Source organism: Periplaneta americana, chromosome 13 (genome assembly GCF_040183065.1).
Source record: "Periplaneta americana isolate PAMFEO1 chromosome 13, P.americana_PAMFEO1_priV1, whole genome shotgun sequence".
Classification (NCBI taxonomy): domain Eukaryota; kingdom Metazoa; phylum Arthropoda; class Insecta; order Blattodea; family Blattidae; genus Periplaneta; species Periplaneta americana.
The window spans coordinates 128415553-128430595 of record NC_091129.1 but is presented as its reverse complement, the minus strand read 5'-3'; the positions used below and the strand labels follow the sequence as shown (position 1 = coordinate 128430595).

General features: G+C 37.7%; 1 protein-coding gene across 9 annotated transcripts in view; it reads right to left on the bottom strand.

Annotated features, from left to right (window-relative positions):
* The window catches only part of LOC138712423 (uncharacterized), a 216227-nt gene that overhangs the window by 103715 nt on the left and 97469 nt on the right, over nt 1-15043 (bottom strand). Inside the window, exon 1 of one of the 9 annotated variants that reach the window (XM_069844225.1) lies at nt 5854-5928. The exons of 6 other annotated variants lie outside the window; for them this stretch is intronic. The gene's annotated coding sequence lies outside the window, so the exon portion shown is untranslated. 2 more of the 9 variants (XM_069844223.1, XM_069844222.1) reach the window with 2 other exon arrangements.

The following is a 15043-nucleotide window of genomic DNA, read 5'->3' as shown; positions in this document are numbered from 1 at the left end:
AACGTGCGATACAAGACACGTATTCACATGGAATGGAACAAACTAAAGTCTTAATGTAACTATCACAACGCAAGACTGATTCTATCGATGTCATTTCTCTTCCGACTGTACTCTTGAATATCATTCAAGTTATCTCGTGACCTTTCCTCTCGCCCGCTCTTCCTTATCGCAGTGTTTGATTCGCATTCTTTCCGTCGGTAATCCGTACTTGCGAGACCTATAACCTATGCTGATTCAAGACGTGTCATTTGAATTGTCTATGCACTGTAATGAAGTTTACATCAAGTCCAGAGAAGATCATACCATAACACAAACAGTTGACATGTAGTTTATTGGAGAATAATTTAAATCTTGTTCTTTAGATTGATTGTACTGTACTCCAACCACGAGAAAGTCTCCAGGGAATGAAGGGAAGCGGGATGATGCTGTGAATGAATGTTGATGTCGTAAGTTGTCATAAGAAGTCATAAGGTCACACACGTGGGTACTCATATCTCTATTGGCTATCTCTCAAAGCACAAACCATAACACATTTTTATACTACCCTAGTTACAAAATTAGATCACTTTTAATCTCTTGGTCTTTTAATCCCTCCATACAGGAAATAACACATGGAGGAGAGGCGCATGATTTTTAAACTGACGTTATAACTATAATAGTATCTATCTACTCCGCTCCAATAGATGACGCAATAGTAAACACATTCCTTTCACGGTTTATCTCCTGGTTGGAGAACAGTAGGTCGTGGTGCACGCAACAAATATGGTACAGGGGAAAGTATTTCGAGATTATATCATATTTCCTATTTTTTTTTACTTGGTTATTTAACGACGCTGTATCAACTACTGGATTATTAAGCGTCGACGGGATTGGTGATACCGAGATGGTATTTGGCGAAATGAGGTCAAGGATTCGCCATAGGTTACCTGACATTCGCTTTACGGTTGGGGAAAACCTCGGGAAAAACGCAACGAAGTAATCAACCCAAACGGGAATCGAACCCACGTTCGAGCACAACTCTTGATTAGCAAGCAAACGCGCTACCGCCTGAACTAAGCCGGTGGCTCGTATTTGCTATTAAAAGAGCAAAAATTCGGAGGAAAATAAAAATCCGTGCATATCCCACATTTGTAACGCAACGAAAGGAAGCCACAGATAGCATCTGATGTAGTGACAAGAATTAAATTGCACATAATGTGTCTCAGTATTCGTTTTTAGGCTTCTTTCTAATTCTCTATTTCCTTTTTTACAAACATCTCTTTAACATTGACGTCATACTACTAGCATCTGCGTTCGAAAGACGACAAATATACGCAAGTTTATCTAAAAACGGAGAACGATGTTTGCTTTATCTCTTTAAAATTAATAAACTTAAGATTGTCTTGTTTTATCACGCATGCTTCCTTCGCAAAATAGTTCATACGCAAATATATGATTAAGCAAAGTACATTTGCGTGTTATCATGATGTTAAGCTAGCAGTGTAACACAATGAATCATACACGAGGAAAAGAAGAAATTTATATTGCACGCGTGTTAATGAAAACTTCTTGCTCAGTTAATTGAGTCGGTTTGCAATGTAAGGTACTGACCACTTCAAATATGGGCTACATGAAATAACATGCTAATAGTAAAGCCATGGACAATTAGAGTTCGGCGAAAATTTATTAGACATGAAGATTTGTATCCTTTCTATTAGATCCCATTCCATGGGTTCGAACCCGGGAAAAGCAGTGAATTTTGAGGACAATAAACGTAAGAACAGTAAGAAAAGTAAAGATTATTTCTGTCATAGATTTACGATTCTGTTCCTGGAAGATGGGGCTCCAGACAAAATCCATCCAACTCTTCTCATTTACTTCGGTTATCTTAAATCCTTTATTATTAGGGACCATAATTTTTTATAATAGCGATATGAGCAACATTTTTCACAATTACTTTCTTTGTTACATTTACACTTCTGAGTGCATAAAATAGCATAGGAAACAAACTCGCAAAATTGGATTATTGTGCGTAATATGTCAATAACCACGAAATGTGCCCTCTGCATAAAAAATATGAAATATGCACCAAAATTTTATTTTGTAGATAGTGTTAAAATATGTTTGTGGTTTTTATCTCAGTTAATTTGCCAGTCGCTTGGTTACGCCAAAATTTCTGTATTATCTCTAAGGACATCGTGTACACTGGTGTTCAAAGATACTCGAGTCCTACTAATCGATAGTGATTGAAAGTTTGTTCGTGTGACTTCTTTAGTTAATACCTCTATGAAAAGATGGCGAAGATAACAGTCAGTGTCGCCAATAGTACATAAATATATTCGAATTATAAAATTAAAAATTGTATAACCTCTAAGGATTGTAAAAAGCACTAGGTTTAGCGGGAAACCACTGATACCGTCAATTATGAGAATTTTATACTTAATCTGCATCATTTTCCCCAACACTTTTTTTAACTGTCTCGATAATAGTGTCACCTATTGAGGACTAGAGGAACTATTTCAAAGATTGTCTATTAAATTTCTGTCTTATCCCCCTGGTTAGAAAGTTCGCTTACACGATCAAATAATTCTAGGTCAGATATCTTTGAATGTCAGTGTACACTCACTACATGTGGCTTTCGGAAAAAAAATATATTTCTGTAGTCGACTGCAGCAAAGACTGAAGAATACATGTTCTTTAATATTTTTTGCAGTGTGTTATGCACCGGGGGCTATATTTTGATGCGAAGAGATTTTGGGAGGATTAGAAGAGGACCACAGCGAATTATGAAATTTTTGCAGGAGAGTAGGTTCCTTATATCTAATGTGAATAGTGAGAAGGGAATTTCTGCGCACACGAAAGCACTCAATCTTCGTGCGGACAATGAGGAAATCATACTTACTTTATATCCTGGTGATGCTGATAAATGATACGTGTAAGAAAAAAAAAAAGGTACCGGTAACAAGAAGTTTCATATTAAAATAATATAACTGACAACTTATTTCACGAAATACTCACTCAATTGACGAATTATTTCATGAAATAGTCACCGAAATAGTGACAGGTTTAACACCGAAATCACCTATTTTACTTTACCAAAAAATACAGTCCCTGCTTATTATAACAAGTCTGAAGAGAAGGTATGGTAATGCCACAAAAATAGTTTCAAAAATATTTACACAGATTTTTTTTCAATACACTGGTACCCAAAATGTGATTTCAGGCAAGTCGTTTGTTTGTCTATGCACAACGATTTCTCTTACACTACGCCAATGATTTTCTTCGTGAGTATTTTACTTTGGTAATCCATAGAATAAATTTACAAATGTAGTTGTGTAGTATGTATAAAAGTAAGTTATAGTACAAGAGAGTAAAATTAGACTTTATGTGCGAGAGGAAAATCTAGCGCCCGAGGCGAAACCGAGCGCATAAAATCTGTTCAGTGCTCTCGTGTGCTGTACTTGTACTGTTTGAGCGCCAGCTCTGAATCTGGAGTGAAACCGGTAAGGGAGTGATAACGTAAGACTGTACTATACTAGGCTAAAAATATAGACGGCAGGAATGCGGTGTGGAAGCGATAAGAGGGTAATGGCATAAGACTCAAAAGCTAATGTTCGTACTACGGAGGTAACACGGGAAAAGAAAAAAAAACACACACACACACGCACACACACACGCACACGCACACGCACTCTCCCCCCCCCCCAGCTGGTCGTGCTGAATCACGTCACACCGGCTCCCCACATGGCTAACGAGAAAGACAGGCTTCAGCACGAATCGGAGTCGCGTGATTATCATGGTCTAGTCATGGCCATCTTAACAATTGCCTAATATAAATACATATTCAAAATTCTAAAAATAAAGGAATTTCTATATTAAAATTACTAGCCGTACCCGTGCGCTCCGCTGCACCCGTTAGAAATAAATATAAAGTAATTACATAATTAAAATAGGACATTTTTGATCCATTCTTGTTTAACAGAAGAATCAATCGTTTATTATGTTACTTAATTTAAATTGCATTAAACAAATTAAAATGCGATCATTTTGATCCAGAGACCACTCATTTGGTCATAAAAATTATTTTAGGAAATACAGGAAACGAATGTACAGAATAGCCTATCAAGTTTTCTGTGCATAAGAAGCTATTTTAATCTTACCTGTCCTCGATTCACTCAGAAGTTACTGTAATAACATTATAACATTATGTCCATCTAGAGAAACTATACTTTCCAATGGTGAATTAATAATTAATTATACAAATCTGTTAATTTAGCTTCCGATATTACTTCATACAAACACAGAAACATTCTCTGTAGGCTACGTTTCATAGCTTTCGATTGTTGTTGTCCAAGGCCCCTTATAGACGAAGTTATTTGTTTTTTATTTCATTACACCGCCTTAGATGGCATTGTTATTGTAATTTTGAAACTCATTTATCTCATTAAATATCAGTCCTATCAAAATTTTGTATAGAATAAAACTTATCGGAAATTATTTTTAAAGGAACTTTTGTTATGTAATATTTTTCATTAAAATTAATAATAAGGGAGATATTTCGATTTATTTAATTCAAGCCCCCTTATAACTCCCCTTTTAAATAAAATATTTTGAATGCCATATAGCCTAAATTATAAGTTACAACGAACTTAATTTATATTCCAATTTTCATATAAATCGGTTCAGCCATTATCGCGTGAAAAGGTAACAAACATCCAGACAGACATACATACATACAAACAAAAATTTCAACAAAGCTATTTTCGGTTTCAGGGCGATTAATTATATATGTTAGGACCAATTATTTTTGGAAAATCGAAAATTACCAGAAGAATTTCGGCTACAGATTTATTATTAGCACAGATGTTAAACGTGCACTTACATATCAACTTGTTCAACGTTGGCCATGTTATGACCAAGAATGTGACATCGCATCGCAGCCTTTCTCTTTAGCCATGGGCTCCCCACATCCTTACACCGCACGGTTTCACAGCTGGAGAGCCAGCACTCAGACATTACATTACTTCATCCATTACTGGTATCTAAATTTAATTTTAAATTATAAACCTTTCCTGTGCAATGTGTTTCTGTGAAATTATAAATGAATGAATGTATGGATTTTATTGTTGCTAATGAGTTGATCGTCATGGAGAGTGATTTAAAAACAAATGTAATCCACTGCTGTGGAAAAAAAAAACTGTTTGGGTTGCTAAGGACGGTGAAAGAAAGACTAGCTTAGATACCAGTCAATGATGAAATAAAAAAGCGATTTTCTAAGAAAGTGCTTTTAATGTTACTATACCAATTTATTTTTCCCCCATACTTCAGTCTAAATAAATGTACAGCAGTTTAATCTCTCCGCAGTGCATATATGAAGGAAAGGCATTTGTCACTGTTGATAGTGATTCGAACGTCGGATGGGGACGTTAAGACTGGCGGCCCCCTTGGTGCTATTCGACAGGAGTAGCCTACGTGCCGGCACCGGGTTTCCCCTTCTCCCTTCCTCACCATCATCCTCACCATTCCCTACACTACACTTACACGAACACTTAACATACACTTACCCTAGTACACGACATAACTCTTCACAGATACACATCATGCATAACGTGACCAGCCAATGTGGTGTGCAATTTGAAAATGGGTCACAGTCCTGCCATCTATCCGCAGTACGCGGAACCCGAATCACGCAAAGTGAAGTGGATAGGCATTAGATACACACACATACCTTCTTGAAATGCCCGTTGAAATTAACACACAAATTAAAGTATTCATTTCTTTGTGAAACGTTTCGATACTAGCGAACGCGGAAATTTATTCAGAAGTCATGACAAAACACTGAAAACCACTGCCTTAACATATAGAAGTACTTACTACAGTAGTCATCTCAATAATGAAACTGAACTAAACGAGTCACACACACTGTCAACCATGCCCATCGGCGAAGGTCGCAACTCCTCTCCAGACTTTCCTTATCGAATAATTGCTTCCGTCCGCAGTTACAACTGCAAGCAAGGGGAAGAACAGAATGAAGGTTACCAACACTCCGGTATTTCCCAAGACCGCCCCATTTTTTCTCATTTTATTTCGACCTCCAGTCACATTTATTTTTCTGGGTATTCCGCATTTCAGCCATCTAAAATAAGAAATGCATCACTATACATTAACATTTTTTAACTAATGGCGGATACTTGGCTGTTTGTCATTCACCCAAATGAAGCCAGTTTACCGACTGAGTCGTTGCCCAGTGTGCGCCTAGGAGGCTGATCTACGCGATGAAAATGAGATGAGATTTGCATGGATGCCACAGGACAACCGAAGAGGCCTTGTCCAACATAGGTTTTATATTGGGGGTACGCCAGGGATCTAACTCTGATCCACAAGATTTTAAGTCCAGCGGTCTAGCCACTAGACCACCGTACCGCCTACTATGTACAGTATTATAATATTTCTTTATATCCGTATGACTCCTGTCTGAGTATAGAAATCTCTTAAACTGGTGATGAGATATGTTCATACTATTCATTGTCAGTGTCTACCATCAATTTGGTTGCATTTCCATTACTTTCACCACAATTAAGGAATTTCCGAGCATACTCTATCTGCAGGAGGTGACATGGATTGTCAAGAGAGATATTCTTTCTGTAGGAATGTATGTGGTTCATCTAAATTGTCGGAAATACTGTTTTTTACTTTTACAGAAGAATTAGAAGAGAAGTACGAATAATAGCATTGCATTAGAGCGGTCTCTAGCGGAAGCCGAAGAAGTAATGCTGCCAATGTTTGAAAAGTGGTAGTTTAGATGATGGAAGGGAAATGTTGTCCCCTCATGCAACCTATAGTAATCTTGCCACTAGACTTACTATCTGTCAAAAATCTGAAAGTTAGAATTTATAAAACAGTTATATTACCGGTTGTTCTTTATGGTTGTGAAACTTGGACTCTCACTGTGAGAGAGGAACATAGGTTAAGGGTGTTTGTGAATAAGGTGCTCAGGAAAATATTTGGGGCTAAGGGGAATGAAGTTACAGGAGAATGGAGAAAGTTACACAACACAGAACTGCACGCATTGTATTCTTCACCTGACATAATTAGGAACATTAAATTCAGACGTTTGAGATGGGCAGGGCATGTAGCACGTATGGGCGAATCCAGAAATGCATATAGTGTGTTAGTTGGGAGGCCGGAGGGAAAAGAGGCCGAGACGTAGATGGGCAGATAATATTAAAATGGATTTGAGGGAGGTGGGATATGATGATAGAGAATGGATTAATCTTGCTCAGGATAGGGACCAATAGCGGGCTTATGTGAGGGCGGCAATGAACCTCCGGGTTCCTTAAAAGCCAGTAAGTAAGTAAGACTTACTATCACTTAGGTAGCCTATCCCCTCATCTAACCCACTCTAACCTTGTCACAGTCCTCGACCTCCTGTCACAGTAGGTCTTCCCTCATCTAATCCACTATAAAGTCCACACCTGTGGAGTAACGGTCAGCGCGTCTGGCTGCGAAACCAGGTGGCCCGGGTTCGAATCCCGGTCGGGGCAAGATACCAGGTTGAGGTTTTTTCCGGGGTTTTCCCTCAACCCAATAAGAGCAAATGCTGGGTAACTTTCGGTGTTGGACCCCGGACTCATTTCACCGGCATTATCACCTTCATATCATTCAGACGCTAAATAACCTCGATGTTGATACAGCGTCGTAAAATAACCCAATAAAATAAAATAAAAAATCCACTATAACCTTGTCACAGTTCTCAACCTGTCACTTTTCTATCTCCTTGTCTAACCCACTCCAACCTTGTCACAGTCCTAGACTTCCTGTTATTCCTCTAGTGTTTTTCCCTTTGTGGCCTTACTCCATGTTCGACATAAGGGGGATTCTAGAGCAGGGAATTCGATCCGTTGCTGTGGATTGAACTTCGGCGTAGCTCAGTGGTTAGAGCGCTTGGTACGTAAAACCAAGGACCCGAGTTCGATCCCCGGCGCCGGGGCGAATTTTTCTCCTCTAATAACCATTATAATAGGAATACCAAATATTTCCACGACTACTGTGTGAAAGACCTTGCGGCATATTAAATAGAGAATAGAGCGAAACGAACAGCATGCAAAATCACTCATATTTCAGTTTCCATGGTGTCACGAGTGACGTGAACGTATTAAAAAAAAAAGTACAATTATTTTAACAGCATAGGGTTCCGCTTAAACGTTTCACAATAAAAGAAGACAAGAGAGAATGAAAATATTAGATCTGACCTCGCATATCCACTTGTGGATATTCGCAATTACTTCTCTCATTTGTTCTCGGTTTGACGCAGTATGAATCAATTCTCTTATTGTGTTCAAGCCTTACCTTGCGTAGTCATGACGTCTGTTTCCGAACAATGTTCTCTTACTTTCAATCTTTTCCTGAACGATGAGTTGCAGTAAATTAAATTATTTTCGTTGACGCATTGTATGACAGAGCTATGTTTTCTTCCTCCTTTCAAACGTCAGCAGGAGTTCCTCAATCTTTATTCGTGCTGCGCAGGTATTGTATCTCCATTCGTGACTCGGTCGGTGCAGAGAATTTTAAGTAAGCGGCTGTAAGTCCACGTCTCAAATGCCTCAAGTTTATTGATGATAGACACCTCCAGAGTTGGATCTACACATTGCAATAATATCAACCGTATGCAACATTTTATAATCTGAAGTCAGAGTTCTAACAAGCAAACATTCTCATGTTAATGTCAAAACAAATGCTTGTACAAATTTTGGCCACTCGAGCGCAATTACGAGGGCCGTAAAAATTAAGTGTCCCTGGGCAGTTTACAAAAAGAAAACCCAATTCCATTGGAAATATTTATTGGAACAGATAAGGTAAAAAAGGTAAAGGTATCCCCGTAACATGCCATGAAGGCACTTGGGGGGCATGGAGGTAGAGCCCCATGCTTTTCATGACCTCGGCACTAGAATGAGGTGGTGTGGTCGGCACCACGCTCTGACCGCCTTTTACCCCCGGGAAAGACCCGGTACTCAATTTTATAGGAGGCTGAGTGAACCTCGGGGCCGTTCTGAAAGTTTGGCAACGAGAAAAAATCCTGTCACCGCCTGGGATCGAACCCCGGACCTTCTAGTCCGTAGCCAGCTGCTCTACCAACTGAGCTACCCGGCCACCTATTTATTGGAACAGATACAACAATTTATTATTGAGCTATTTTTCAACATATTTCCCACATTTGTCATACCGTGGGATCGACAGAGAAGTGCAGACGGCTGTCACACATTGGTTCCAGGCGGCAGACTTCTACGACACAGCGACACAAAAGTTGATACCACGGTATGATAAATGTCTCAATTCCGGTGGGAAATGTGTTGAAAAATAGCTCAACAATTGCGTATCTGTTCCAATAAATCTTTACACGAAATTGTGTTTTCTTTCTGTAAATGACCCCAGGGAAACTTACATTTTCACGTCCACACATGTGGAGTAACGGTTAGCGCGTCTGGCCGCGAAACCAGGTGGTCCGGGTTCGATTCCCAGTCGGGACAAGTTACCTGGTTGAGGTTTTTTCAGGGATTTTCCCCTCAACCCAATGCTGGGTAACTATCGGTGCTGGATCCCGGACTCATTTCACCGGCATTATCACCTTCATCTCATTCAAACGCTAAATAACCTAGGATGTTGATAAAGCGTCGTAAAATAACCTACTAAAATAAAATAAATACATTTTCACGACCCTCGTAATTGCACTCGAGTGGCCAAATTTGTATAAGCACTTGTTTTGACATTATTAACATGGTGGAAGAAAAAAAGTAACTTTTCTATCTGTCCCCATGAGAATGTTTGCTTGTAAGTGAAAAGGTCTGTTTCTCAGTATTTTCTATTTAGGCTATTTTTAAAATCACTACGCGGTGTTTCATTACAGCTTTACTATTTGTATGAATTTTATCCTTCAAGCAGCTATGAATATCCTCCTGACCAAGATCTATTATATTTGTCCCCGTATTTACGTAAGAGTCGGTCTGGGCGACGCAGTCGGTTGAGTGCTGTCCTTTTGTGGCCGAGGTTGCGGGTTCGATCTCGACTTAGATCGATAGCATTTAAGTGTGCTTAAATACGACAGGCTCATGTCAGTAGATTTACTAGCATGTAAAAGAACTCCTGCGGGACAAAATTCCGGCACACCGGCGACGCTGATATAACCTAAGCAGTTGAGAGCGTCATTAAATAAAACATAATTAATTAATTAATTAATTACGTAAGATGGAGCGCGAGGTAGCATCACGGATAAGTCGTTTTACTACAAGCCAGAAGGTCGCGGATTCGATTCTTGATAGGGGGAGTCATAAATTTTCTTATTGATCCAATCCCTTCAGCCGCACTGTAGCCCTGGGATTAACTCAATCTCAAACAGAAATGGGTACCAGAGTATTTCTTTGGGAGCAAAGACTGCCAGAACATAGAAATGACATCACTAACCCATTTTATAACGGAATTGTAACACTTTTTAAAACCGTAATTAATAATTGCTAAGATAAAATAAACTATTATCACTTTTTCCCATTCTGCACATCATCATTATAATGTCTCATGAACTCTTGAATTATTTCGGAAGTTGAAAGTATGATTAGTTAAAACACCGAAGTTTAATATATACTGCTAAAAATTAGAGCACTGTAAATTCATGGTTATTTATAATCACATCCCGTCTACTGTTGTTACTGTCGCAGCTGATTTCCCATGCAAAACAATGACAACATAAGCAAACCTTCTCTTCCAAGGTCTAATGAGAAAGGAAGATTATAGAAGAATGTCACACAATATTCCCGACTTTGATATAGGCAACGACTAAGGTACTCCGTTTTGAAAGTTGTTTTAAAGCTATGTGTTCGAATCCCGACTGGCGTATGATTATTATTTGTCCGATGTCAAGGTACCATAATGTCCTGTGTTGTATTACGAGAGATTTTGGCGTCATGCTGATCATACGTCAAAATGAACATGCCAAGGAACAGTGTGTCACACAGAAGACACAATGGTGGGCACAAGGATTGCCCGGCTAGAATATTTAAGTCGAAGAATTAAACATTGCACATGCCCAGAGTCAAAAGCGCCTGTTAACAACATTTGCGACCATGTAACTATCTCATTTTTTTCATTCCATTTACTATATTCCAAATAGCCTACATATTACATCAGCATTGAAGCTTTAAGATGTGGAACAAGTCAAAAGTTATAATTTTTTTTCTTTAAGTTTGTTATTTAACAACACTGTATTTAGCGATGGAATTGGTGATAGATGCTATTTGGAGAGCTGAGGTGAGGCCGAGAATCTGTCATAAATTACCTCATATGCCTTAGGTTGTAAAAACATAGGAAAAACCCGACTAGGTAATCAGCCCAAGCGGTAATCGAACCCACGCACTCGAACGCAGCTCCAAATCATCATGTAAGCACGCTACCGCCTTCGCCAGTGGCGTCATATTTTATTTTAATCGGTTATTTAACAACGCTGTATCAACTACGAGATTATATAGCGTCGATGGAATTGGTGATTTTTTTACTTGGTTATTTAACGACGCTGTATCAACCACAAGGTTATTTAGCGTCGATGGAATTGGTGATAGCGAGATGAGGCCGAGGATTCTCCATAGATTACCTGACATTTGCCTTAAGGTTGGGAAAATCGAACCAGGTAATCGAGCCTAAGCGGGATTCGAACCCGTGCCCGAGCGCAACTCTGAATCAGCAAGCAAGAGCTTAGCCGACTGAGCTATGTCGGTAGCTGGGAATTGGTGATAAGGAGATGGTTTTTGAAGAGACGAGTTCGCATATTCATCATTGCATTACTTGGCATTTACCTTACAGCTGGGGGGAACTTCGGAAAAAGACACAACCAGATACTCAGCCCAGCCGAGATAACAACCTATACCTGAAAGCAATATTAATATTATTATTATTATTATTATTATTATTATTATTATTATTATTATTATTCACAGGATAGGGAACGATGGCGGGCTTATGTGAGGGCGGCAAGGAACCTGCGGGTTCTTTAAAAGCCATTTGTAAGTATTATTATTATTATTATTATTATTATTATTCACAGGATAGAGACCGATGGCGAGCTTATGTGAGGGCGGCAATGAACCTGCGGGTTCCTTAAAAGCCATTTGTAAGTATTATTATTATTATTATTATTATTATTATTATTATTATTCACAGGATAGAGACCGATGGCAGGCTTATGTGAGGGCGGCAATGAACCTGCGGGTTCCTTAAAAGCCATTTGTAAGTATTATTATTATTATTATTATTATTATTATTATTATTATTACCATCATCATTGTTATTGTTGTTTAGTCATCTGCCCGAAGACAGGTGTGAACCTTACAAGTTACACCAATAAAGCATCACTCATGAGGCAACTAAGCCAGAAGATAATGGGGTAGGATAGCCAGTTCCTCTCCCCCTCAATTGTATATATCGCTGACTAGTTACATAAATCATTTTATTATTATTATTATTATTATTATTATTATCATCATCATCATCATCATTGTCGTTATTATCATCATTATCGTTATTATTGTCATCATTATCGTTATTATCATTAGGCTTATTATTATTATTATTATTATTATTAGTAGTAGTAGTAGTAGTAGTAGTAGTAGTAGTAGTAGTAGTAGTAGTAGTAGTAGTAGTAGTACTGATCGATCTTAGCAATTACCTAACTATGACTGGAAAATAATGAACGTGACTTATTTGCGAGATTGTAGGAATGTGGAAACTTTCCATCTCACTACCATAGCGTGTCGAAGGGGAAGCCAGGTGACCCACCTCTCTTCCCGTGTGGCATATATGATTTAGAGTTACGTGAGTTGTGATTAATATCTGTTCGTTTTATTGTGGTACTTTTCGGGGGGGGGGGGGGTAAAAGTCGTGATCGTTGCAGGAGTACGTGCGCGATGACCTCATAGAACTCGTCTGATGATTCAACTACAGACCCTTGGGATGTTATTCTATTCTCACATCTTAATTATAAAAACTGTTGCACAAAAAACCAAAATGGACTTTAATTACTTATGCGTTATCACTTATTTACTTCCGTAGCTATTTGTAACTGTTCCTTATTTATTTATTTATTTATTTATTTATTTATTTATTTATTTATTTATTTATTTATTTATTTGTTTGTTTGTTTATTAAATTGTTAACTACTTCAGTTACGTAGCCTACTAAATTTGTTCAATGCCTCTATTTAGATTTAGATGTTAGAATGAACGTTAATCAGAAAAAAAAGCCTTTTCACAAAGTCTTATTTTTTAATGGATCAATAGCCAAAGGAGCAGCAAAAATTAAAGTAATAATAATAATAATAATAATAATAATAATAATAATATTATTATTATTATTATTATTATTATTATTATTATTATTATTATTATTATTATTATTATTATTGCGTTTACCGCATGTTTCTAATACAAATATTTAACGAAATATCGCTCTTAAACTTTTATCCTTCAGACGAAAACCATATAACACTGTATGACACAAGAAAAACAACAAAAAGTGGATGTTATTTTGTTCACTGTAATAACAATAACAATATAAAGTGATGATAATATTCTTATGTTGCTATTTTTTTTACTGGTCGTTTTATTTTTATTGAAGTTCTTATTCAAGTAAGATAGCTATCAATAATTCATTCGAAGGGAAAAAAAAACGAAAACAGATGAAGAACCTATGTAATCATATTGTTGTCCACTTATTTTTAATGCATTAAACAGGTTTTCTTTATTTACACCTGAATTAAAAATAACGTAACATTGCTACTATTATTGTTATTACAGTAAATAAAATAACACCACTTTCTGTTATTATTTCTCCTGTATGAGACAGGCATTTCAACTCTAAAGGTTAAAAGTTTAACAGCATTATTTCGTTAACTACTTGCATCAGAAATATGCGGTAAACGCCATCATTATTCTAATTTCTGCTATACATAAGACTATTTCTCCATTGAAAATAAAAGCTGTGCTGAAAACACATTTTTTCTTATTAATATTAATTCTCTATACGCTATGAGTTCGTATGTGCCCTTTAAATCTAGCGAAAACAGCTTGTCAATATCAGTAATAGCCGTGTTATTTCATCCTTATTAACAGTTTGTATAGAACATAATAGGAGACTTTTGAACTGCTCATAAATTCAGGTAAGATTCTCTTCATTCCCTTAAATAAATTAATTCACTAGTTGGGCGAAAGATCACTTGCCAGACTGTAGTGCCATGAAACGGCAAGAATGTTATCCGCGAGAGCTGGCGATTTGCTTGCCAAACTGTAGTGCTGAAAGACAACAAAAGTGCTGGTCTCTTAGGTTTGACCCTAGATCATATATACCCAGATAGGTCGGCCTTATAGGCTTTGAGGTTAACAACTTTTGCCAGGTTTACTACGCTGACATCTAGTTGTTACATAAGGAGTGACGTCATAATTCCCATTTGAATTGCATTAGCGACTGTACTGCCATCTCGTGTTCGTTTACGGCAGACGGGTGGCGATCCTGGCATTTGTTCTCTTCAAAGTGCTGCCGATTTTAACATAGCGATGAGTTATCTGTTACATATATGACCTAGGGTTTGACTCGCCCTTTACTAACTATTCGTTTAAGTTAATGATGCGCGAAGTTCTTTAGCTGTGCTTCTAATGCAATATTATTGTTACGTGATTATTCAATATAAAATTTATAAGAATATCCTCTGATTGAGGTTCTGGCTGATACGTACATCTATTATCAGGCCGTACATCTCACTTGACGATATGTGTCAAAGGAAAAACAATTGTTTGTATGCATCTGAAGTCTGACTAGTGTAATATGTAGCTAGTCGGCGATGTATGCAATGGAGGGGGAAAGGAACTGGCCACCCTACCCCATTATCTCCTGGCCAAATTGCCTCATAAGTGGTGCCTTCTTGGTATCATTTGTGAGGCTCAGACCTGTCTTCGGACAATTGACTAAACTACAACAAGAACATCCATACCGTAACCTTGTCGGATTTTATCCTTCGCCAATTTCCAGC